The 24,401-nt window shown below is 42.1% G+C and overlaps 1 protein-coding gene and 1 long non-coding RNA gene across 2 annotated transcripts in view; one reads left to right on the top strand and one right to left on the bottom strand.

The window, feature by feature from the left end:
* HS6ST2 (heparan sulfate 6-O-sulfotransferase 2) overlaps positions 1-24,401 on the bottom strand; it is a 272,473-nt gene that overhangs the window by 92,182 nt on the left and 155,890 nt on the right. The window lies entirely within an intron of this gene.
* Positions 7,809-23,534, top strand: LOC138765971 (uncharacterized). The gene is made up of 3 exons (XR_011358655.1): positions 7,809-8,118; positions 18,132-18,184; positions 22,969-23,534. It is a non-coding gene; the product is annotated as an uncharacterized lncRNA (long non-coding RNA).

Genomic DNA, 24,401 nt, shown 5'->3' with positions numbered 1-24,401 from the left:
TTTGCTTGTTCAACCGCTGTCTCGGTACCATAAATTGGTATCTTCTGTCTAAATATAAGTCAGCTATTGCTAATGGAGACTAGAGTTGATCGAACCTCGGGAAATCCTAGGTTCGATCGCGCTCGAACATTCACGAAACTGACGCATTTGATTGCTGAACCCTTCCCGATCCGTGGAGAAGGAGGAGAGTGCCCAGGTACGTCCTGGAATTCCGGGATTCAGCCTATTACCTAGGCAGTACCCGGGTACTCTCCTCCTTCCCCACTGACCGGGAAGGCATCAGCAATCAAATGCGGCAGGTTCGTGAATGTTTGAGTTCGATTGAACCTAGGATTTCCCGAGGTTCGATTAACTTTAACAGAGACTACTCTGAGTGTATTGACCTTTTGTATTTTAAGGATAAGGAACTCATTTTAGATCAAGAATGTCAAACTCAAGCTCTCCAGCTCTTGCAAAACTACAATTCCCATCAAGCCAAAGCTTTAGCTGTCCAGGCATGATGGAAACTGTTATTTAGCAGTAGCTGGGGCCACAGTCCGACACCTACGCCTTAGACTATGCTCCCTATATTAGAAACACTAAGATCCATAGCAACCCAGATGGTGTATAAACTCAATAAGCCTTGTGGTTAAAAATATTGATACATACTGTATAAATGATATCTAAAAACTGAGTGCAAATGATGTAAATTTTACTTGTCTGTGGGGACTATAATGTATGCAGAGTTTTTACATATCTTGTTATCTTGTTATTGTATATCCCTGCACTCTACATAATATGTAGCACACACCTCTACATATATATACATACATTGTACAGACAAAACGTGTAATTGCATATCCTGAAAACCTTCAGATACTACAAGGCTGCTATAATTACAAAAGCCGCCATGCCATTAAAATTACAATCAAGAATGTAGCATCTGATCATTTTTCCGGTTACTCTGAATGTCCCTTCAATCATGATGCAGAAGAGTTCTTCTAACAAAAGCTTTTCTCAAGCACAGTTCATAAATCTGTTTTTTTCCTGGTGTGCAATTATACGGTAAAAGACAGGCTTAATCAAGAACTTGTATCAACTCCGGTGGAAAATAATTAAGACTAAAAATATCAGAGTGTGGGCGTCTGCTTGTATTCTTCATAGGAAATTGTTAAAAAAATTACATTTTAGAAGGACAGGTCTTTACCTTATAGTGCAGCAAGGAAAGGGTTATAATAGTCTAACACTACAGATACTTTTTGGATTATATGAGTATTTTTGGTGCTACTGTACAAGTCATATTCACTCAACATTATAGTTCATATAGATGCCTGAATAATCCAGGACTCTCTTTTGTACATTACAGTGCTTAACTTTTATTGCCGAAACAGTTACGAATCTTTTACCAAAGCAGTTGACACATTTGAGTATAGTCCGCACCCTCAGCCAGTCTTTTCAGTGGGGTCATTGAAACATTCACGTTTTGGAGGTGACTGAGCACTTATATGCTTGAGTGCTCGTTATTCTGGTCGAGCATTTTTCAATGCCCGAGTGCTTGACTCGAGTACTGAGCCCCATTGAAAACAATGGGAGACTTAAGCATTTAACCAGGTGCCCACTGCATGGCAGGAGGGGGGGGGAGTACCTGGTTAAATTCAAGTAACAGTCTGGTCCCCAGAGGGTTCAGTTAAGGGGCCAGACTGTTCTTTGTTGCGGGAGGTTAAGGGCCCTATTACACGGAACGTTAATCAGCCGAATCAGCCCTATTCGGCCGATTATCGCTCCGTGTAATAAACACAACGATCAACCGATGACAACGATCACCGGCTGATCGTTGATATAGGTTTGGACCTATAATTGTTGCATCGCTACGTGTAATAGCAGTGCGTGGCTGGCGGCTGAGGTTTTACTGGGCCTATTACACAGCTTGATAATCATTTAACAAGGGCTGCATGGACATTGTTACCGATGTCCTTGCAGTCCTTGCTTAAACTCTATACATTACCTATAGAACCGATCAAAACTTTTGACATGTCTCTGTGACATGTCAAAAGTTTTTTAGAGCGACAGGTACACTTTAAGAGCGCAAAGTCTCCTTTCATCCTCTCAACCCTGGGTCTCCTCTCTCAGCAGCTCACTTGCAGGTTTCAGCCACAATCAGGAATTAAGCCTCAGGTTTAAGGCCTAGGAGCAATCTAGCTTGGCGTATAGGATCAGGATATGGTGAAAGGCTTCAGCCTGATAGAAAAGAGGGTCCCGCTTCCTCGAGCATGGCAGGGAGAAGCCGTGCATTGGCAGGCCCATCTGTAGGTGCTCAGGTCTGGGAGGACCTGCCTGTTATTGGACACATGAGGCCATTATTGTGAACAAGTTAACAAGTCTCATTATATTCCTATCATCCCCTGCAATCACAATACTAAAATGTTTAGTCTTAATAAAAGAGCCTAATCCAAATTGACTCCATAGCTCCTGTTCTTTTTTTATATCATGCAATTTGTAATCTGTGTTTTATGTTACCAATGAAATTAGCAACCTACTTTTATGACTAAAGCCGGATCATATTTCCATCAGTAAGATCATTAATCCATAAAAAATCCAATCGAAAGTTGATTATTTATCAGTAATTAAGATGTGAACTTTTGACCAGCCTGGAAACTTAATTTGTTAATATGTTGAACATATTTTTTACTAGAATGCTGACTAATTCATAAAGACTTTGCCTTCAGCAAATCAATACCAACTGGGTTATTAAACAGCATGCAAAGCGAAAATTGCTTGTTCCCTTACAGAAGCCTGGGTGTACTCCAGGTCACACCAAAGGGCACATAATTGAATCTTGCACCTAATTACATTTCAATCTATAGTGTTATATCTAAAATTAAGACTGGCTTATGACTGCCTCATACCGAGATAATGCATGGTGAATGCCACACACCATTGTGAACCGGCAGGATTATCCTGGTTTTACAATCCATTACCACAACTGAGACTCACAATGATTTTGTAAATGAAAGTGGATATTATGTGTAGATGTATTATGTGTTCTATATGTGAAATAATTTTGTAAAGCCTCATCATAGAACCTTAAAGGGATTGTTCATCATTATTATTATTATTATTATTATTATCTATGCCAGATCAGAGAAACAAAACATTGCTCTCCTGCCACCCCCCCCCCCCAAGTCACCCAATCACTGGCTGAGGTGGACTACAGCTTCAGCCAGTCATTGGTTAAGGTAGTATTTCCCGTGTGTCAAGACCGGATGAAGAATTGGTGATGTTTGGGCATTTAGTGAGCTTTAATTTCTCCCTAGCATAAATAAATAATTATTGTTGAGGTTTTTTTTTTCTATTTTCTTTTTTTATTGAGTTTAAAGGGGTACTCCAGCGGGGGGGGGGGGGGGGGGGGCACTTTTTTGCTGGGACTGGGGAGGAGGTGGCTGAGGGAAAAAACGTCCACTCACCTCCCCGGTCCGCTCAGCCACTCAGTAAGGGAAGTGGGATCTGTTTCAAGTCCGCTCAGATCCCACCTCTGTCACTGAGTGGCTGAGCAGACCTGAGACGTCACGTCTCGGGCCCGCGTCAGACACCCGGAAGCGGCCGGGCACTGGAGCGCCGCAATGCGGGAACTGCCGCTGGAACTGGGGAGGTGAGTGGACGCCACCTCCTCCCCGATCCCAGCGAAAAAGTGCCCCCCGCTGGAGTACCCCTTTAATGTATGAGTTTATACATCTAATAAATAAATAAAAGCAATGCAAAGAGGATATTCATTTTAGCCTGTTATTTCAATTACGTTTTCAGGATCAGCTGTTATGTCTGTGAGTTGCACCCTTTCTGGCTATTATTTAACTTGTACATTGCATTCTATTAGATTTCTGCTCTGCAGGCTTTATCTCTTATAGCTGGTATAGCCTAGCTTCTATGGTGTCTCCATACATTGCACACACAGAATCCTGCTCTTCTATTTTTTTACAGCATACTCTAAGGGCCCTATTACATGGGACGATGATCGTGTGCATAATCATTATATCATTCGAATTTAAACAATAAACATTCCACATCGTTCATTCTTTTGCTGGGATCAGATGGGGTAAATGATCGTTACTAACGACTATAGTTCTGTGTAATATGGTGATCGATTTCAGGTTAACAATAACCTTGTTTGCTATCGTTTATCATTAATTGCTAAAAATTGCTTTGTCTAATAGGACCCTAAGGAGCTGCAGTGGCATGAGGGACATTATAAAGCAGTACTTAGCTATAAAACCTGGGGTGAGACCTAGTAGGACCCTAAATAGCTGCAGTGGCATGAGGGACATTATAAAGCAGTACTAAGTGTCAGGATGGTATCTTTGCGGACCGTCATGCGTCCCTCTGCTCATGCTGTGCGGCCGAGAAGGTGCTGATTTTCTTGCATTCTGTTTCTGTGTTTTGTTTTGTAGTGTGTGAACACTGGTTATTTGCTCACCTTGAGAGACACACCCGACTTTACCTGCTGAGTTCTGTCTGGCCATGTCAGGGTTAATCTGTGTTTTGGTTCTGCTGTGACTGACAGGTCTTCCTGCCAGTGGATCTGTTTTGTTCTCAGCTGTCTGTGCTTGGAGTTCAGGGGGATGGTCCAATTATGTTCTGGATCAGAACCCTGGCCTCCTATATAACTACCTCAGTCTGGGATATCTTTGCCGGATATTGAGCTTGTCTCTGCCTGGTTCTGTGTTTGCTATTCTTGCTCTGTTTATTCTGACTCTGCTTTGTATTTCTGACCTTTCCTGCTAGCTGCCTGCCCCTGACCATATTGCCTGTTATTTGACTACTCTTTTGGATCCTGATTTTGTACCTTTGCTGCCAGATTGTTGTGACCCGGACTGTCGACCATTCTTTATTGTGTTTTGTCTGTCTGTCTTGTCCTTGTGTCCCACCTAGCCAGTGCAGGGACTGACGCCCAGTTGCTCGCCGCCATCTTAGGGCGGATTGTGGCAAATAGGTAGAGGACAGTGGGCGGGGCTGAGCTTAGGGCTCACTGTGTTGTCTTGTCCTGCTGTCTGGTTCCTGACAGAATATCCGGCCTAAAAATTTTTTACTCCTTACCTGAGGCTAGTATGGACTCAGCACAGGAGTTGTCTGCCCACTTTGAGGGTCTTGTGGCCCTCGTTTCTGAGCTGGCCAAGCAAGTTCAGTTATTAGCCCAGCAGCTACCAGCTACCACTCCTGCCACCCCAGTGGTTACGCTCAAGGAGCCTGACAAGTGTGCAGGGGACCTGAACACATATGTGACGTTCAGAGATGCTTGGGTCAGTCACTCCACCCCTAGCTCCCTTGAAGAGGCCATTTCCCTGGCGATTACCATTGATCGCATGCTAAGACTACGCCCAGACCACTCCTGTGTTGTTAATGTTCCTTCTTCTGTCCCCTCCAAACCTCTGCATACTATGTCTCGTCCTCTGGTCACCATGGAGGAACCTCCGGAACTGGGCAAAATTAAAAGATCTCTGGCCCGTAAGGAACTCAGAAGAAGGAATGGACTCTGTTTTTATTGTGGCGAAAGTGGACACTACATCAGCTTTTGTGCCAAGCGTCCCTCGAGGCCAGATCATCAGCGTCCAGGTGACTACCAGGAGGGTCATCTGGGCGCCCAGGTGGGTGTAGTTAGTGTGTGTCCCGCCGAGGATACCAAGTCTGCTGATTTGTGTAAGGTGGAAATTGGCTCTGTATATCCTGGTGATTGTGCCATATCTGTGTCTTCATGTAATGCTGAAATTGGCTCTGTGTCTGGTACCGATTTGAGCGGTTATGGGAGATCTGTCAGGAGACCAGTTGTCCATCACTTGGAGTCTGATTCTGATGAATGGGAGATGGACGATGAGATCTCTAGCGATGTTGAGACATGTATTGTAAGAGGTCCGTTTCCTCCCAGGTCTGGTTCGTCTGGTGAGGGTCCTGAGGCCCCTCATAAAAGGGGGGGTACTGTCAGGATGGTATCTTTGCGGAGCGTCATGCGTCCCTCTGCTCATGCTGTGCGGCCGAGAAGGTGCTGATTTTCTTGCATTCTGTTTCTGTGTTTTGTTTTGTAGTGTGTGAACACTGGTTATTTGCTCACCTTGAGAGACACACCCGACTTTACCTGCTGAGTTCTGTCTGGCCATGTCAGGGTTAATCTGTGTTTTGGTTCTGCTGTGACTGACAGGTCTTCCTGCCAGTGGATCTGTTTTGTTCTCAGCTGTCTGTGCTTGGAGTTCAGGGGGATGGTCCAATTATGTTCTGGATCAGAACCCTGGCCTCCTATATAACTACCTCAGTCTGGGATATCTTTGCCGGATATTGAGCTTGTCTCTGCCTGGTTCTGTGTTTGCTATTCTTGCTCTGTTTATTCTGACTCTGCTTTGTATTTCTGACCTTTCCTGCTAGCTGCCTGCCCCTGACCATATTGCCTGTTATTTGACTACTCTTTTGGATCCTGATTTTGTACCTTTGCTGCCAGATTGTTGTGACCCGGACTGTCGACCATTCTTTATTGTGTTTTGTCTGTCTGTCTTGTCCTTGTGTCCCACCTAGCCAGTGCAGGGACTGACGCCCAGTTGCTCGCCGCCATCTTAGGGCGGATTGTGGCAAATAGGTAGAGGACAGTGGGCGGGGCTGAGCTTAGGGCTCACTGTGTTGTCTTGTCCTGCTGTCTGGTTCCTGACACTAAGCTATAAAACCTGGGGTAGGACCCTAAGAAGCTGCAGTGGCATGAGGGACATTATAAAGCAGTACTAAGCTATAAAACCTGGGGTAGGACCCTAAGAAGCTGCAGTGGCATGAGGGACATTATAAAGCAGTACTAAGCTATAAAACCTGGGGTAGGACCCTAAGAAGCTGCAGTGGCATGAGGGACATTATAAAGCAGTACTAAGCTATAAAACCTGGGGTAGGACCCTAAGAAGCTGAAGTGGCATGAGGGACATTATAAAGCAGTACTAAGCGATAAAACCCTGGGGTGAGATCTAGTACTCACATTAGGCTCTTAACATTCCAATACTGTTCAGCTGCTGTATGTCCAGCAGGGAGTGGTGTATGTTTTCCAGTCTGACACAATGCTCTTTGCTGCCACCTCTGTCCCTATCAGGAACTGTCCAGAGAAGGAGATGTTTTCTATGGGGATTTGTTACTGCTTTGGACAGTTCCTGTCACTGATAGAGGTGGCGGTAGAGAGCACTGAGTCAGAATGGAAAGAAACTGCAGGACATAAAGCAGCTGATAAGTACTAGAATGCATGAGATTTTTAAACAGAAGTAGTTTACAAATCTGAATACCTTTATGTCTCTATTCAATTTGATTTCCCCCCTATATTACCCATTAAATAACCATTTACAGCTTGAGATATAATAACTATTAATAACCATAATAATAAGCATTATTGTATTACAATTTCTATCTTTTGCAAACCCCTTATTTGCCTCCTTGCGCCTCTTCTGCCCGAGCGCCACATTATCCTATAAATCATCAGTTAGATCACATAATGAAAACGTACAGTATGTGTAGCACTCTGTAACAAGAGCAGCCGTGAACATGGCTTACATAAGGATCTGTATCCGCGCTATGCAATGATAATGAAGTTCTTCAGCCGTGCTTCTTGGTAAAGGATTGCATTACATTAGAATGCTAACATGGGCTGTTCTGTAAGAATCATTTATTTAAAGCTTTCAGTGATGGCTATCAGAGGAAGATTTATAATCCCGCTGCTTCTTTGCATGCTCGACTGCGCTATGAGAGCTGAGACAGCAGATATGTGTCTTGGTGCAGGTGAGTTCTGACTCATTTTCCTACGGATCTCTTTCCCAGCAGGCTCTACAGCAGAGAAAGCCGAAAAAAGAGCAGTACGAAAAAAGGATCCAAGATGAAAAAAAGGCTTCCTTTACAAAACTCAAGGCGAGTTCTTCAGAGTATTTTACTATAAAGGACCACAAAACCTAAGGGACACTATAAAGGACCACCACATCTCTGGGCCATCTCTCTGTAGAGCTCCATATCACTGATGTTTGCGTTTGTCAGTTTCGTACCCAAAAGGAACAACAAAGGAAAATGGAGATGCCCTAGGCTGAGCTGGTCTTTGCCTTGTCAATAAGAATCATGGTTCTACATTCAACGATTGTAAAATAGGTATATAAAAAAAAATTCCTTTAAGTAAAGCTCCAAACTTGTGGTCCTTAGCGCAGATCTGCACCTGGGCCCCCTAATGTTACATTTTATTTATAAAACTATATATGTCCCCTATGTAGCACAGGGGCTATTGGCCCCTTAGGCACCCAGACTCACAATCTCAGCACCCTATGTAGTTGAGCCCCTGATTCTATCGGCTCCATGTGTAACTACGTGCCCGCATCTGCACAGAAGGTAATTTGAGGATCCGCAGACTGTTCCGCCTCAAGACAAGAGAAAGTAAAGTAAGACGTCTAAATTATGTCTTCATCTTGTCTTGAGGCATTGCAGATTGTAGCTGGCCCATAATCAGGTACAGAAAATAGAATAAAAAATATACACTCAAGTAGAAACAGATAATAATGTTTTATAGGATAAATAATATTTTTTATGGGTGCCCGTATCCACTTTGCTCCTTCCTACACGTTTATATGGCTCTCGTTGAATTAAATGTGGGATGTATATATATATCTGTACTATATAAGTTCCTTGTGTTGAATGCAGACTTTTATCATTTACAGGAGGATTGGTGCGCAACAGTTTTGGTATTTCATTACCCTATGTCCACTGGTCGCTAAAACTAAGGGGTCACATGATTGAGAAATCTTTTTGTTGGCTATCAAGGGGCCCACATATCCATGAGAATTCAAAGAGAATTCCCACTAAAGTTAAAAATCTCAGGTAGGCAGGGGGGTGGGGGAACATAATAAAGAAAGCATACTTACTCGTCCATGTGCCCCTGTCACACAACCGCAGATGTCGGATGTCAATCTCGGCCAGCAGCCAGGTACGTCACATAACTTACTCCTCCAGCTGCGATGTTTCAGCCAGGCTGAGGGGTTGTCTGCTCAGCCAGTCAGTGACTGCAGCGGTGTCCCATCCAAGTCACTGATAGGCTGAACAGACAGTCCATCAGCGGGGTACGTGACGTTGCAGCTGGAGAAGCAGCAGGTCCCCGACAGCTGGCAGGAATCGGTAAACCAGTGCTGCAGGGCAGGGCACGGGGATGGGTAAGTATGCTATATCTAATTAAGTTTATGGATCTTCATGACAAACAGTGTATCTAATGTGTGCAGTAGCCCTTCTGCCAGTCTGTAGTGGGGACACCTGTGACAGTTTGTTATTGCCTCCCATTGCCAGGCTGGAAGACTATTGTAGTGACAAGACCACACACTCATAGTATCACTAGTTTCCAAGAAACCAGTTCTTTAGTGTGCGGGGCAGCTACTGCATTATCGAAGGAGACTGGGGACTGGTACACCATTCATCAATGGTGTACTATTGAAGATGCCTAATGTCCAATGCAGATGCTAAATCCACCCTGGTCACTCTCTGTTACATGGTGATGGGTGGGTATCTTTGTTTGACTTAGTTTGATCCATGTATATTATAACTGACCAACTACAATTCTGTACCTCAAATGAATGTGGGGAAAAAAGATGGTGTTGGTGGTGGGGGGTACAGCAAATATATGAAGCTTCAGATGGGTGGGGGGCGCAAAACTAAATCTTAGGCCCGAGTTCAAGAAAATATACAGTAGCTACGCCTCTGATAAATGCCTCTATAGCCATATAAATGGAGATAGGTTTATAAATGGCTCATAGCATTGAGACATTATAATTGCCAACAATTATTCATTGAGTGAAGTATTAAAATGGATAATGTTACTGTCAGTTTTCGGCTTGAGTCTGCCATAAAGAATGAGCTCATACCTTTAATTTATTTGTATTAATCATCTTAATTCTGCTGCAGTGTTGCACCAGTCACCCAGAGTTATAAATGTGTTAAAAATGAAGTTTTATGCTACTCTTTACTGCTTTTTTTCACGTTGCCCCCGTAAAACCTGATTTATTGAATGTTCAACAACATTAAACAAACTTAGAAACCAAATGTCTCTAGGGAGCAAATCAGTCTAGCTTCAGATCGATGCAATTTTTCACTGGCAAGTAAAAAATAGTTTTCTAATGACTGTTTGAAGTCTATAGGCAGTGTGTTTTTTAGTTCATCCTTTAAGATAAAGAAAAAAAACACCAAACAATTTACACATAATGTGAATGTGACTTGAGATTCAAACAATAAACTTCGAAATGGATTACTGTTAGTCCAGAAACCTAGAGACTGGTTATGAGCTGGGCTAAAGTCCTAATTCACATCACCGGCGGAGATTTTTTGTGTCCCATCAAGAGCAAGATGTAACAATGTCTAGGGTTAGGATAGCCATTTGCTCAATGGATTTAGGCTGCTTGAATTTTGATGGAGAGCTAAACAATATACAGTATGACCAGTAAACACTTTCTTCCATTGACTTATAGGCTCTTATGGAGATCAGATAGCTGACATTTAAAGGGTTGCTCCATTGCATTTTTAAAAACAACTAGACAACATATGAACAGTAAAAGAAACTGTCTTCCAATGGGTTATAGGCTCCTATGGAGATCAGAGAGTGGTCATTCAAAGAGGTTCTCCACTGCAATTTCAAGGGAGGGCTAGGTGGCATATGCCCTTTAGTGTTGAGCAAGCATGCTCCACTGAGCACAGTGCTCAATCGACCATCAGGGTGCCTGATCAAGCACTATGCTCAACTGAGCACCTTGTGGTGCTCGCAAGACTTTTTTTTTCCAAAAACAGACATAGCAGTGTGACATTACAGGAAGTGGTCACCTAGCTTTCTCAGGCTCCTGTACAGCAGAGCTGTTACAATTGCGGGTGCACAAATTCTACTCCTATGTTATTACATAAACTAGGGAAAATTACCATTCAGGAATTCAGGAAAAGCTGAGAACAGGAATAATTGCCTTCTGGTAATCAGCCAGCTTTCCCAAAATCTCATCTAATAGGGTAACATTACAGGTCCCATCTAGCTTTCTCAGGAATGGCAGATACACAGTGGTACATCCCTCCTCCACATGACTAGACGGTGGCCCTGAGCATGATGTGTGACAATGATGGTGTAATGGCTGGTAGCCATATTGATAAGCATATGGCCGGAGTTCTAATGTATCTTGCAGAAACCTAATGCATTTTTTTCATATTAATTGCTGTATATTTTGTTTACACAGCCCTTCAAGGGGCAAAATATACAAAAATTTTTAATAAAAAATGCAATAGGTGAACTAAGCACCCTCCACTATTTTTGTGCAGCGCACAACGTTGACGGCTGATCAAGAAGATGTTGAGCAACCTAACCTTATTCTTTCTATAATGGGTGCATGGGCTTGTTAATATAGACATGGCTCATTTTGGAGATAGGCAAGAAAAGAATGATTTCCTAGCCATCATGCACCAGATCCTATTGACTGAAATAACAGATTGGTGACTACACTGAAGTTTTTGCAGCATTTTATGTGTGTAGATTATATGTACAGTATTTTCCTGCGTATAAGACTACCCAGGAAAATCTTCTCAAAAGTCAGGGGTCGTCTTATACACCAGGTGTCGTCTTATAGGGCGGGTGCTGAAAAACTCTGGACTGGAAAATCCGGGTTCGCCGCATATGGTGCTGGTGGTGGTGGTGGCGGACTCAAAAACAGCCACATCCCTGCCATATGCGGCAACTGTATGAATGGCAGAGCAAGCTGTAAGCATCCGGGATATGGAAAAAAGATACTGCAGAGTGGTGCTGTGCCCAGTAAAACCCACCCCCTTCACCCGTCTGGCCGCCCTTGTATCCTACCGATATTACTGTACCTCCTTCTCTGCCTCTCAGATCGCGCTGCTGTCTGATGTTTTTTATTAATTTATATATGGTGTGCGTTGAAAGAGGGATAGTCTTATACATTGAGTATAACCCAAACTACATTTTAACTGGAAAAGTTGGGGGTCGTCTTATAAACCGAGTCGTCTTATATGCCGGAAAATACGGTATATAGACAACAGAGGGGTCCTCATCACTCTTGGTACAGGTTCTTGAACGATTGGGGGCAATGCTTGTTGGCCCCAATCAATCTCTCATATGTGACAGATGTAGGGTGATTCTATATGTATTTTTTTGGCTTGCCTTCTTTGTGAACTTGCTATGGAGCATGGATACTAATAATAGGAAAGACCATGAGGCCAACCTAACCATAGCGCCCTTCATGGGCCCTATACTGCCTCAATGGTATTCATGTGATTGCTTTATGCCAGGCGGTTGCTCAGTAATATACTGGTGCTGCGTATGGGAAGCAGGCAGCGGTTTAAGAAAGGGATCACGGCATCGGCATCCCTACGATCTGTTCATGTAAAAAACACATAGGGGGACATGTATGAAAAGGTGAATATGCCTTTTTTTGGCGCAGATGGCGCAGATCGGCGGCAAAATATTTGCAAAGGGTATTCTTGCGAATATTTTGTTTGCATCTGCCGCATCTGCGCCACCTTTACCAGTGGGGCGGAGAGCGGGTGGAGAGGGGGGCGCGGCAGCACGCCTTCAAAATCTTTGCACGGACGGGCTCCGTGCGATCGGGATTAATGTAGAGGAAATGGGCCTCTACATAAATGAGCTTCGGAGCTGCGGGGACATTTGTAAGCCCGGCGTAAAAAACGTCGGACTTCATAAATGTCTCCCATAGTGATGTACCTAGTGATACAATCACTTTAAATATTGAAATTCTAACTGTGAAAAGCAGAAATATGTGACAATAACTATAATGTTCAATGCTATGCTCTTCCTATCTCCAAGCAGCCTACTAAGCAATGTTAGGCTCAGCAATGAAGATGTAGAATTCTTCCTATTTTGTAATTTCTTGGTTGTGTTAATTAATTATACAGCATGTGCTTAAATTACAAGATAATGAATGTTTGCGATACAGCTTCTCCTGGATGTCAAATCACTTTTAGACAGACATCAAACAAGCATATTGTCTGGGATTCCCATGACATCAGGGCAGAAATGCAACACATGAGCATAGCCGCTCAAGCTTGAAATTATTATTTTAATGGGTTGTGAATGTACAGGAGTTCATGCACAAACAAATGGGTGAAAAAGGATTTGTAGGCTGTTGTTTGCCTCGCTCTTCTCAGAAAGTCCTTGAAAGATAACCCACAATTACTTTAAATAATCATCTTTTTTTCTTCTTCTTGGTTTTATAGGTTCAAATGACCTTGGCTTTATTAGAATCTCATTCTGTATAAGACATACTTACATTACTAGTAATAATGAAGGCATTAAAATATGTTTACTCATTTACTACCGTACATATCATTTACACCCTAAAATATGACATTGAGAAAAATGTAAGAATACAAGAGGAGTTACTGGGTATGTCTCCAAGGCCTTTATGTTGTTTCCTATCACCAACAGTCTATTCTCTGCTATATTTAGTTGCTATACAGCCGCCCATAGTATACTGTATGTATATCCATAGCAACTTATTCCATATAAATATACATAGTGCATATGTGTAAAGACCCACTCCACAATCACATGCAATTGCACCCATATTATGGTGCCTTAGAGGCTCAAAAACTTCTCTGACACCCAAAGTACAGTATGGTAGTTGAAGGCCTGTTGCTGTTTAATTGAAGTGCCCAAGACCTTCAGATTATGTGTTGTCATACATTTTTGAAATAAGGAATATATATATATATATATATATATATATATATATATAAACATTAATCTACATAAGCTAATCTACATACTGTACCATATTCAGAACAATGGTTTATGCTAATCTGCTAACCCAGTATATAATGGCCCTAAATTTTGCACTAGAGTGAAATTTTATTTGCCGTAAGTTCTTCATGCCACCCCAAAACAGCCAATGGAACTGGGTCACATATTAGCATATTTTCAGAAAATTTTAGACAGTATGGCACCTACTCAAGTACCAACATAACAATCTCAGGCCACGAACACACATCTTTTTGGCCTTTGGATGGCCATCGTTTAGGCAACATAACACAGCCGTTTATGCAAATCACATTCCTAATTCACATAAAATGGTTGCATTTGGTGCCAAAATGATGACTGTCAAATGGCCAATAAAAAGGCCTCACAACTCTAACTGGTTAATAAAAGTTGAAGATGGTAACAACTTTATATAATAAATAAGTATGAGTTTCTCAAGCAATAACCTCACCCATAGACTTAAAGGGAACCAATCAGCCCGTTTGAGCTGATATGGTTCCCTTGAGCATTCTAAAAAGCACCTGGAGCGGCCCCGTCACGTACCGGCCGCAGCAGGTGCTTTATAACGGAGAAAATGACTTTTATTCCCCCACTTGTGACTAGATACAAGCGGGGAAGTAGTCATGGTGGGCGGCTCCCTGCTCGTATTTAGTTACTGCGCTCTGCCTGTCAGCGCGCTCAGAGGGGATGATTGACAGGCAGAGAGGTCCGTTACTGGCCTCTCTGTCTGTCAATCATCCCGCCAAGCGCGCTGACAGGCAGAGCGCAGTGACTAGATACGAGCGGGGAGCCGCCCACCATGACTTCCCCGCTCGTATCTAGTCACGAGCCGGGGAATAAAAGTCATTTTCTCCGTTATAAAGCACCTGCTACGTGCCGGGGCCGCTCCAGGTGCTTTATACAATGCTCAAGGGAACCATATCAGCTCCAACAGGCTGATTGGTTCCCTTTAAACCTCACCCATAACTCTGTATGTCACCATGTCACTCAAGTTTTTGTTTTTGCATTAACACAATAAAGAATCTAGACATTTTAGTATGGAGGTGTTCAAACACAGTAGCACTACGCGAAGCTTAAACAGGCCATTGGTGACCCAATGTATTATACTCCGGACACATAAGACATATATGATAATATTGGCTTTCCATTTGATTTTGCTGATAAGAGTCTTTCCAATTATCTCAGCCTTTCTTCTCCTAAGGTGCCCGGTATTCCCAAAGTCTATTAGAAATCTAGTCTATCTGCTTATTATGTTTGGAAAAGTAACCCAGTAGTCCCTTTTAGATAACAGCTTCTAAGCCCCAAAGATGCATTCAGCTCTTGTAAACTAATAAGGTTAAGAAATGAATGGTATTTTTTTGGCAATCTGTTGAGCGTCATGCTGAGATGAGACACTAGCTTATGAGGCTCATTATGATCAGACTGCAGTAGTGACCTTCAGCGTGCTGTAAAAGAAATGCAGGATTTACAGCTCCCGTCAACGGTGTAATGAAACAACTCAGGGGAAGGCCAATCTTATCTGCAACTTTTGCCCAGTTTGGAAGCTTAAAGACCAAGACTAAAGAAGTAGCTGGAAGCTCAGACTACAGGCTTGTAATGTCTCATTAGTAGGAACTAAGAGTATCAACTACAAACAGCCCCGAAAGCCAGCAGACGACATATAGGGCAAAGAGATGGGCTGCTTGATCTAATGATGTGAACAAACCTCTTACAACAAAATCATTCCTCAGATCAGTTTACCGGTACGTCAAATCCAAAAAGGCAAGACAAAAAAAATAGATTGATCCTATTTAGGGCATAATAGAAAAATACGAAAGAAATAACGTTAGAAACGGTATTGTATACTATAATTTCTGCTCACCATGTGCCGTTTCACATGGTAAGAAGAGACTATACTATATAATAGGATTCAAAGCTATGATCATCCGGAGTCCTGCTCCTACCATCCCCAGCAATCAGTAATAACCTGGAGGAGGACCCAGAAGCTATGGATCAATCTCTCTGTAGTGCAACTATGGTCTAATGAGAGTTCCTATTGAAATAATCCAGCTGTGTAAGGTATAACCACAACATTGGAAGGACCACTGGTACAGAAGCGATTCACAAATCCTCCCAGGTTCAGTCAAGGTTTTCGTATTCCGAACAAGGACAATGTTTTTCAACGAACAAACAGATTCCCTCAGAGCAAGAGACAATTTTTACAGCTGCTATTCATGGAAAGATTCCCCCATTCCGGGTTCTCATCTACTCATTTAGAACCTCTTTAAAGACAGTTTAGATTAAACGCCGCTCCTCCAAACTAAGAACTGATCCAAATCTAATTTTTTGGAAATTAATTTCAGGTGAATTGGGTATAGGAGCAGGGACTCCTGCTAAAGACACTGTACAAGCAGTAGATTTTATATTTAATACTACATTGGTGCCTTGTATCTTTGCATGGAACATACACTGTATGCCTTATTTTTCAGTCCACATTCGTTGTGCAGGTTGCAGAGTGCCAGACCCATACAATATGTCTGGCTGTTTGGTGCCATTTTCCATGAATAGTCTATGTCAGGGCAGATCGCTTTGTCTAAGCAAATGACTTTGAATACAACATAATAAAAGAGTCATGTATTCTTTAAAATACATGTTTACCATACAGGTTATTTCAATAATCTCTAAAAGCTGCATATTTCCAAAAGATTTTATTAGATAGTCTTCCAAATTTTTTGAGGAAGATAATCACAATATAGTCATCATAATTAACTAGTACAAGTGCCCATAAATATCAGGTGAAAAAAGAGGAATATAGGGGCGCTCCCTGGTGAAATATCATAAGTAGAGATGAGCGAACCTCGAGCATGCTGGAGTCGATCCAAACCTGAACTTTCGGCATTTGATTAGCGGTGGCTGTTGAAGTTGGATAAAGCCCTAAGGCTATCTGGAAAACATGGATATAGTCATTGGCTGTATCCATGTTTTCCAGACAACCTTAGAGCTTTATCCAAGTTCTGCAGCCACCGCTAATCAAATGCCGATTATTCAGGTTCGGATCGACGCGAACCCGAACCCGGTTCGCTCATCTCTAATCATAAGGCAAGCTTTTTATAGAGGTCACATCATGTAGGGAATATCCCACTCACCTGAATAGGTTGTACCGTAATATAGAACGCTTGTATAAATGGACATCACCGCTGCTGCTCTGGGGACACCACTGTGAAACTAGTGGTAGAACACAATCTGAAAGTTGATCCTGGCAGGAACCAATGGACCGTTAGACCCCCTCTGTGGATAAGTGCAGATGACTTCTATCCCAAGCTGCATAGATCGTAAAGCGGCTGTATCAGGCAGCTCAGAAACTGCTGCGGTACCATACGATAAGTAGGCCTTATTTAACACTCGCAACACGTTTCGGCCTGTCAATACTATCAGGCCTTTCTCAAGCATCAGAAATGCCTCAAATAGCACAGTACACTAGGAAGTCCCTATGGTACTTTAACTCTATTTTTAATCCCATTCCGATACAGTGTCATCTAAAGAATCACACATTGCTGTGTGTGGTTCGTTGGATCTATCCTATACTTCAACTAATCAACATCGATTGGTATGCCATCAATCATCAGCTTCCCCTGGTGCCACAGGGTAGGGCTAAAACAGTCTCTAATCAATTTCTCAGTAGTAGGGGGACTTCAAAATCTGAAGAGTTACATGATATAAAAGGCTCAAAAGTTCTTGTCTCTTCTATTGTGTTACCCATCAGTTATAGTCCCATATCAAAGAGGCGTCACCAAAGCAAATATCCAAATAATGTCTTTATAATCATGTACCAGTTTGCCTCCCAGTTTCCTTCACGATGCCCTTCTTTATGACAGATGGGTCAATAACCCCTTTTGTTGTTTGAATTACAGTTTCTAGATGGTTCCATTTTCAAGTAGCAAACTAAAAGGTTTAGGTAAAAAAGTAAAGGGTTTGCCCCTCTTCCTCTAAGGGCCCCATAGTAGCCATATGTTTTTCCTCTATGGTGTGTAACGTAAAACTCAAGAGGGTTGGATTTTACTGTACAATTTGTCTGCATTGCATTATTCTAATATAATATTTTCTTTTAAGGACTGGGGAGCAGGATTGTGCTTTCACAGGTATCTGCAAAAACATAGCTCTTGGCATTTTTACTTATAGGAAAATTCTAGCGCTCACAAGTTAAATGGGTCAGCACATTAGTTTCTGCTTCTGCGGTTCGCCATCTGACACGGCGACCAGGGCATGTTGTTAATCTATAGACACGGAAAACATGAAATGTAAAAGCTTGTTTTAAATAATTTGTGTTGTTTGTGTTAGTTACAAAATGGATGAAATAAAAACACCACAATCTGTTTATCAACAGATGGCTGCGTCCCCCGAGGTCTACACAGCCCAATATCACTGGAAAAGTAAAAGGTCGGCAATTATGGCAATTATTGTGTAAACATAAAGAGAAAAGGAAAAAAAAAATCACAAAAGATAATTCTAACCTTTTTACTAATCGTAAATCTAATTGCTACAACATTAGCGGGCAGTTACTGAAAGCTCCATTACCTAGGTTCACATCTCACGTGAATGGCTGAGTGGATAACAAAGAGCTGTTATTTGGAGAATCTTAAGCAAGATTACGGTATTATAATGAGTTCTACAATTTTAGGTTGAAGTTAAGTCTACTTATTTTTAGACAATATATGATGCACCCCTGGTTTGGTTGGACCTGGAGGTCTAAGGCAGTGGAAGGGTCAATATCACTAACGCTGGAGGTCTAAGTTTTAAGAGAGATCAGACCCTGTTAGCTTGTTTTACATGAACATGCTGTGACTGCATTTATTACATACTTGTAGAAACTGGCCTTAAAGGGGTATTCTCACCATCTCAACATTTTTTAAAATCGTTAGAAAATGCAAAAATAAGCAATTTTGCAAACACTTTTCATCAGTAAAATTGATTAATTTGGCACCAGTCCCAGGTTCTATTTAACCAATCGTTAACAGCTCATTGCTTAGGTTACCGACCACTATTCTCCCTCTGAGAGTGGTGGCCGGGCTGTGACATCACTCAGTGCCTGGGGGAGACCTGGTGAGTATACTCTGCTTCTGTGTCTCCAATTCAGATCACAGACAAGTCAAAGGCTTGTGGACTGTCCTGGGAGCCGTCTGTGGGAGACGCAAAGATGCCCTGCCCTCCCTCCCATACATACATACACAGTTCTGCAGCATGTAATATCAGCATATACACCCAGCTCTGCTATGTACATAAACACACAGCTCTGTTATATTAACCCATACACACACACATTTAATATATCAGCATATACACCCAGCTCTGCTACATACATAAACACACAGCTCTGCTATAACCCATACGCACACACACACGCGCGCACACACGCATACTATATCAGCATATACACCCAGCTCTGCTACATACATTAACACACAGCTCTTCTATAATAACCCATACACACACACACTCACACACACACACACACACACTTAATATATCAGCATATACACCCAGCTCTGCTACATACATAAACACACAGCTCTGCTATATTAACCCATACACACACACGTTTAATATATCAACATATACACCCAGCTCTGCTATATACATAAACACACAGACCTGTTACATACATAAACACACACACACGTTTAATATATCAGCTTATACACCCAGCTCTGCTACATACATAATTCATAAATTTGCTGATGCAACATCCAAGCTGACATAGATTTTCTTTATGATTTATGCCAGGTCACGAGTGTAAGTCATAGTACAGATGATAGTCCACTGGGACCACACCCCTTTACCCAGTGCTCCACCCACTTTAGGCGCAGTGTAAAACATCTAAAAAAAAATAAATCACAAATTATTGTGCAACCGTTACTCCTGAAGATAATAACTTCCTCCCAATGTCTTTGCATTATAAAGACCCCTTAACCAATGATGACATAGTATCCCTTTGCTACGATCCCTTGTGATCATCTTTATCTGTGTGTTAGCAAGTGCTCAATTTACTTACAGCGCCACCCCAGGGAGAATGAAGCATTACATTATTTCTATTGAAAGTAATTTAGAGTTCATGTAAGGTCATACAGAACGACACAAACTTTTCATATCTCCTCCCTACTAGATGAAGATTGTGTAAACCAGTTAATCCTTTAATACTGTCAATATATATTAATCAACGTACAATCATATTGATTCACAACTGTCTGGCAGTGCCTTGTATTTATGATAGATATTTTAGGCCCAGAACCTCCAGCAGTCATTTCAATGTTGGGGTAATCGGCTGCTAAGCAAAGGTTATTTAAAGTGCACAGGTCATGAAATAGAAACACAGAAGAGCTGGCCTAAGGAATGAGTGGTTAGAATATCAGTACTGGGTAAGTAACAATACACTATGGGGGAAGATTTACCAAACTGGTGTTTAGTAGAATTGGCTCAGTTGCCCAAAGCAACCAATTAGATTCCACCTTTATTTTTTAAAGGAATTAAAAGTGGAATCTGATTGGTTGCTAGGGGCAACTGGGCCAGTTCTACTTTACACTAGTTTGATAAATCTCGCCCAATATATCATTGAATACATCAAATCTCATTACAAAATGTAGGCAATAATCTTTACATAGCTATCCCTTTAAATATAACTAGGGGGCATCCGCTTCATACATTATAGAGGGTAGAATGTTGCTCCATCAGCACAGAAATAAGATTTTTCCAGAGACAGCTGTAAAACTATGGGACTCCCTGCCAAGAATGTGGTGATGGTTAATCTTTAACTGAACTTAAAATGGATTTAGATGCTTTTATAGAAAACATAATCTCCATGATAGATCACTCTGAAATGTGGAATTGACCAAAGTCTGTATAGATATTTCCCCATAATTCATCACTACCTCACAGGGTTTTGTTCTGCCTTGCAATGGACAAAAAGAAATAATATGCTACATCTAATCAATATTTAGCCATACCGAGTAATCACTTATAATCTTGTATCATTGACTTCTATGAGGCCTTACTTGAACTTCAGGACCAGGAATATGGAGGAAAAATTGTGCCAGGTTCTTTAAGAAGCCATATTTTGGAAATACTTATCCTATAAGCTTATAGGTAGGACTATCTCAGTAATACAAGGTCACACGTAGACACCACACCTATGGCTCTATAGTACATGCATGAGGACTAAGGCCCTGTTTACACAGAGCAAGAGGGGTGGAATTCCGCAGCAGAATTGTCCGCCACGGAATGCCGCCAGCCTCCATGTCATAATGACATTCTACGAGAGGCGTGCGCGCTGTATCTCTTGGCGCTGAAGAATGAACATGTTCATTCATGAGCGTGGAGAGACCGGCGCGCGTGCCTCCCATAGGGTGTCAAGGGAGGCTGGCGGCATTCCGTGGCGGACAATTCTGCTGCGGAATTCCACCCCTCTTGCTCTGTGTGAACGGGGCCATAAAGAGCAAATTTGACTCTACCCTAGGTCAATGCCAATTATAACTGATAAGTGCTTTTCTATTCCACCAATACTATATATAGCATATAGAGAAAAATAAATTACTTTTGTTAAAGGGCCAGTAGACTAGCTAATGATGGACTGCACAACCTCTATCTTAAAACTATGACATCACATATATGAAAGGTTCCCTTGTAATGCCATAATGGTAATTGGGTCTTAAAGGACAAGTACACTAGTTATTGGTTCCCCTTGATTACTAATATTTTTTTAATCACTTTGTAGACCGGTGAACATTTCATGCTACATACTAATAGCTTAGTAAGGCCTGGCCTTATTATAGCACTGCAGATTGATTTTAAATTTGATTTCAAGTTTGATTGTACACATTAGTCAAAAGTCGACTAAACCTGCCATGTATGGTGGGACTGGCTGACGGTTTAATGTGTATGGAAGATTCAACTCTTTCCAGGAAGATGATGTCAAGGGAGAGAAGAGTTGGGCATGTTGGAGTTTGCTTTGAGGGGAGATAAACCTACCCCAGAGCTGTTTCTCTACCTCCTCCCCATTTAGAACACATGAACAATCGTCCGAGCTAAACATTCATGTGCATGCGAGTGCAATGACTGGAGTCGTGGATCCGCTGTACCGCTGCTAGCAATGGTGCAAGCCGCCCCAAAGGAGCGGAGTCTAAGGTGCCGCTGGTCTTCACCAGTGGCCACCACAAGGCGGGATGGACCTGCTGCTGCAGGCCACCCCCAGGTTGCTACCGCAGCTTGGCTTGCTAAAGGCGGTGGCAGGCAAGCTGCAGCTGGACACTGGACACATAGGCAGACAAGCTTGAACTCAGCAAGACTCACAGTTTGAACCAGAATAGAATCACAAGTACATGGAACCAGGAACGACAGCAACCACGTGCAAACTGGACCAAACACTAGGAAGCATGCAGAGGCTCGAACAAGGAATGTCAGCACAGGTGTGTATTTATAGGGAAGGTCATTGGTGCACTAACAAATTAGGGGCGCACTGTCCCTTTAAATCTGTTACATCTGCTCCCTAAGTGACGGGGATGGGCATGCCAGGAGCAGAAGGAGTGGATGCAGCAGTGGCCCTAAGCAAGAGACGCAGTTGCGGCCCTAACAGCAAGGATCAGGTGAATTAGTCAATGACCGTTCAGGGGGACATACACCTTCAATAACAGATGGCCGAATGATCATCCAGCTGTCAGTTATGGCACAGCCGAGCATTTCTGTGTTCCCTTTGGGGAGGGGAGGATGGAAAATCACAGCCCAACCCCTTTCTTCTTGGAGAGATAATCTCTGTGGCTGTGGCTTACCTCTCCCAGAACAAAGGGGTCAAGAGGTGATTTCCCATGACGAACGACCCCGAACTCCACCGACATCATCTGTCAGTGGTCAGTAGGGAGCCCTTCTATGGACAGCCGAATCTTCTGCCAGCAGTGGTTACAGCTGACAAGAGTATAAGGTCTATGTGGACCTTTACACAAGACTATGCTCAACTCAATGGCACTGCACTGGTATTGTGACAGTTAAAATAAATTCTGCAGTGCTACAATAAGTCTCAGTATAGCTCCGGACTAAACAAGCTTCTTACTATAAACAGCTCGACTATTTCTACTTTCCACACTAATGGAGTTCATTAATAACAATGGACCCTTGATGTTCTTACACCGTGATTTTTTTTTATAATTTCAATTAACATTCTTCTTTTTCACACCCAGGATCCTCGTACTGAAACCTATTTAAAACACTATGGATACTTTCAGTAGGTTATTTTTTTCGACTCAAAAATAATTATGTTTTCACAATGAAATGTTTATTCATTGCTAATTAAAGCTGCTAAACAAGAGAAGCGGGAGAGAAGAATTTCAACAACACCGCACCTCCTGTGGCTAAAACCAACCTGAGTGAGAAGAAACGGGAAGAAAGAGAGGCATTAAATAATGCACTAGCTTAGTTATCCTGAATGGGGACTGCGGCAACCGAGCTTATCAAACACAAACACTTTGATGGAAACCCAGAAATTAATTTTTCATCCAAAATTGTTACAGGATAGCGGCACTTTTTTTTTTCTGCAAGGTGCTTTTCAATAGAATCTGCCTACAGCAGTAAAGGAAAAATATAGGATTTTTTTTTTTTTACAGCAGAAGGATTTTCTATGAGTGCACATTTTACAAGCCTTCCCTGCAATGACTTACACCCAGCATCCCATCGACTAGGACAATTTATCGTTTGCACTCAACTTGTAATAAATGGGAATTGGATTTTTAAAAAAGCCTTAATAGTTCATGTTTTATAAGGACTGTAGCAATGTCTTTTTAATACTCCCATAAAATACGTAAATTATGTTTATGCAGCTCTGGTTTCTGACCATTAAAACTAGGATTTTGTGTTTGCTAAACTTAAAAATGATCTTATCCATTTTGGGTAGTTTTTAAAAAAAATATGCTTGACTAATAGGCAACCTCAAATTACTTGGACTGTTATAGGGCTTATGTTAGGTTCATATAGGCGGTGAATGTATATGTTACTGGCATGTTATAAAATGACGGTTTTAGAAGAATTACAGTATTTAGCTATGTTCACACTATGTTCTTTTTCAGTAAAGAACAGACGCTGTTTTCAATGAAATCAGCGTCCGCTCCTTACTGCAGGGGGCGGCATTGTATTGAAGTCACTGCCGTCTGCTGTGTTCACACATCATTGTTTTAAGGCCCATTCTTTAGAACGGGCGTTAAAATAATATACATGCCTATTAGTTAAGGGCGCTGTTCACCAATCAGTGTTCAGAAATAATAGCTGTTCACACCATGTAAAGTTGGCCAGCGGCTGTACTTTACATTGAAGTGAACGGCTAACTGATTTGTGGGACGGTGCCCGCAAGTAAATCATAAAAAAAAAAAAAAAAACGTTCCTGCAGTCCGCAAGTTCATGAACGTTCTGAATGCAGCCCGGCGGCCGTCAGTTTGACAGCGTCCGTTGCTATGCAACAGATGCTGTTAAAAGTCGTATGAACATAGCCTTTTCTGTGTATAAGACTACTTTTTAACCCAGGAAAATCTTCTCGAAAGTCAGGGGTCGTCTTATTTGCCAGATGTCGTATTATTGGGCGGGTGCTGAGAAACTTCAGAACCAGACTGGAGAATCTGTGGTT

This window comes from Dendropsophus ebraccatus, chromosome 10, assembly GCF_027789765.1.
Source record: "Dendropsophus ebraccatus isolate aDenEbr1 chromosome 10, aDenEbr1.pat, whole genome shotgun sequence".
Taxonomy (NCBI): Eukaryota; Metazoa; Chordata; class Amphibia; order Anura; family Hylidae; genus Dendropsophus; species Dendropsophus ebraccatus.
This window is presented reverse-complemented; position numbering and strand designations above follow the sequence as displayed.